We start from the raw sequence: 2823 nt of genomic DNA, 5'->3' as shown, positions 1-2823 counted from the left end.
CTAAATCAGCATAGTCAAGCAGGTTTGAGTTGCTACACATATCTGAAAATGTGAAAGCAGCTTTGGAACTGGGTGGTAAGTAGGCAAGATTATTACAGAAAAAGTCAAAATGTGGATAGAGTCTTGGAAGAATTATTTAGAAATGAACTGGAACTCTTTGGAGATTGGATAAGCTAGAATAACTACAGGACTGATAGAGATACTGATAACGAGTTTCATTCTAAAGCAGTTTAAGAGGAAAATGTAGAACAAGATGACTTAAAAGTAGATTTAACAATTAAAAGGGAGGAAAGCAAAAAAAAAGTTACAGAATTTTGTTGAGAGCGACTGGCAGGTTGGCATGGTGGTTAAGGGTGTTGTACTCCCACATGGCCAACCACAGTTTGAGTCCTGGATCTGGCGGCTTGCTTTTTCACAGGATCAGCAGTTGGTGTAATGGCTATGTCACTGAACTCCCACATAGTCGACCGTGGTTTGAGTCCCAGACCCAGTGGCTTAAACTCACGCCAGATGCATGGGCATGTGTGCCCAAGATCCCGAGAGGAAAATGGAGGAGAAGGGATTGTGGCATGCCCATCCCCCTTGGGGGTGATTTCTCACTTTCTATCTCTCTGTCTTTCTGGGGAGCACATGGACCCTATAGTAAAAACCTCTCAAAAAAAAATAAATAAATTTGTCAAGAGATTTTTGCTATAGGGCATGTACACCTGCCAGAAAGACAGAGAGAAACAGAGAAATAAAAAATGGGAAATCAACCCCGGAGGCATGACCACACGACAATTCCTTCTCCTCCATTCTTTTCTGGGGATTTTGGGCATGCACAATATGTGCCTGGCATGACTTTTAAGCTGCTGGGTTTGGGACGTAAACTATGGTCAACTCCATGAGTCCAGCAATGTAACCACTTGACTGTCTCAAAATTTGTAAAATGTTTATGCCATGTAACATTGAGCAGCATATGTGTGCCATGTGAAAAAGAGCAAAGTAAGCAGAAAGTGTGATAGAGAGAGGGTTACTAAAGAGATAGCATGGATAGAAGGGAGCCAGGTGAAAATAGAACAACAGAAGAAATGCTGCCAGCATATTTTCAGAGATCTTCAGGACTTCCCCCATTCATCACAAGCTCAGAGGCCCGGGAGCTTAAAATGGTTTCTGGAGGGAGCCAGCAGTTAGCGTAATGGCTATGTCGCTGGACTCCCACGTAGTTGACCGCAGTTCGCTTCCCGGACCCAGTGGCTTAAAACTCACCCCGGGCGCGTGTGCATGCGTGCCCAGGATCCTGAGAGGAGAATGGAGGAGAAGGGATTGCGGCGTGACCATCCCCTCTGGGGGGTGATTTCTCGCTTTCTGTCTCTATGTCTCTCTCTGTCTGGTGAGCGCACATGCCCTATAGCAAAAATCTCTATCAAAAAAAAAAAAAAAAGGTTTCTGGAAAGAGCCCAGAGAAGCATGCTCCCCGGCATAGCCTGCTGCTCCTCCAATCTTGGACAGTGCCTAGTTGTTCCATTTGTGACTCAGGTAGTCCCTGGTGCAACTGAAGACCCAATCTGGATGGTGTAGACAATAGGACTTGACAGCAGGAGCAGCAGTATCTGTATCCATGTGTGGGATTAATCCTGCAGTAATGCAGAATGGAAGAGCTATGAGAGTGCAGCAAACTTCCAGAACTCAAGGAATGCATCAAACAGCTTGGAAGTTTAGGCAGAGACACGTCTTAGAGGCAGAGCCACCAGAGAGTTTCCATAAGGTCAGAGTCAAGTGGAAATGTAGGTCAGAGTCAAGTACTCTCTAGGAGAGCTAAGTACTGCAGAAATGGAACCATCCTCGAGGTCCCAGACCAGGGAGCTACCACCATGCGGCATCAGTGTAGATGAACTGCAGGCAGAAGAGTCCACTGGAGCTTTCTGTCCGACATCTTAGCGAGGCTGTGGTGGCCGCAGCTGCTCTCCCGGCTTTGCGATGTCGCCCAAGGACGACAAGAAGAAGAAAGACACCAGAAAGTTGGCCAAGAAGGACAAAGACCCAGTGAACAAATCTGGGGGCAAGGCCAAAAAGAAGAAGTGGTCCAAAGGCAAAGTTCGGGACAAGCTCAATAACCTGGTCTTGTTTGACAAAGCTACATAGAACAAACTCTGCAAGGAAGTTCCCAACTATAAGCTCATAACCGCAGCTGTGGTTTCTGAGAGGCTGAAGATCCGTGGTTCTCTGGCCAGGGCAGCACTTCAGGAGCTGCTTAGTAAAGGACTTAAAAAATTAGTTTCAAAGCCCAGAGCACAAGTAATTTATATCAGAAATACCAAGGATGGAGATTCCCAGCTACTGGTGAAGATGCATAAAGAGGCACAACCAACTGTACATTTGGAAAAATAAAATTTATTAAGCCAAAAAAAAAAAAAGAGTTCACTGGAAAGAGCTGAAGCATGAACTGAGCCCAACCATGTCAAAGGGACTTCGGTGGTTCAATCCCCTGTGTGTCCAGGATGAAGTACCTAGAGTTTGGGGGTCGAATATTTACTCACTTTAGTTTTGAAACTTGCTAGGGTCCAGTTACTCCTTTCTTCTGATGAAAAGGAAATTTCTACCCTATACCTGTCCCCCCACAGTTGACTATGGGAGTGTGTAATTTGTTTTGATGTTTGAGTTTGCCCAAATGAGAGTTTGAACTTTGGAGTTAGTTTTGGAATGAGTTGCAACTTTTGGAACAATTGGAATGTTTTTGTAGAAAGAAAACATGAATCTTGGAGTCCCAGGGAAGAACATTGTGGATTAGATCATTCTTTAGAATTTGGTTTTAGGAGGAAGTAATTGGGTGTTCCCCAGAAA

The 2823-nt window shown here is 44.8% G+C and overlaps 1 pseudogene; it reads left to right on the top strand.

The window, feature by feature from the left end:
• The first annotated feature begins 1904 nt into the window (after window positions 1-1904).
• LOC106733325 (40S ribosomal protein S25 pseudogene) lies at window positions 1905-2387 on the top strand (annotated as a pseudogene).
• Window positions 2388-2823: the final 436 nt, after the last annotated feature.

This window comes from Tupaia chinensis, unplaced genomic scaffold (genome assembly GCF_000334495.1).
Source record: "Tupaia chinensis unplaced genomic scaffold, TupChi_1.0 Scaffold143566_1, whole genome shotgun sequence".
Lineage (NCBI taxonomy): Eukaryota > Metazoa > Chordata > Mammalia > Scandentia > Tupaiidae > Tupaia > Tupaia belangeri.
The sequence above is the reverse complement of the archived record's forward strand: the minus strand, read 5'-3'. Positions and strand labels throughout refer to the sequence as shown.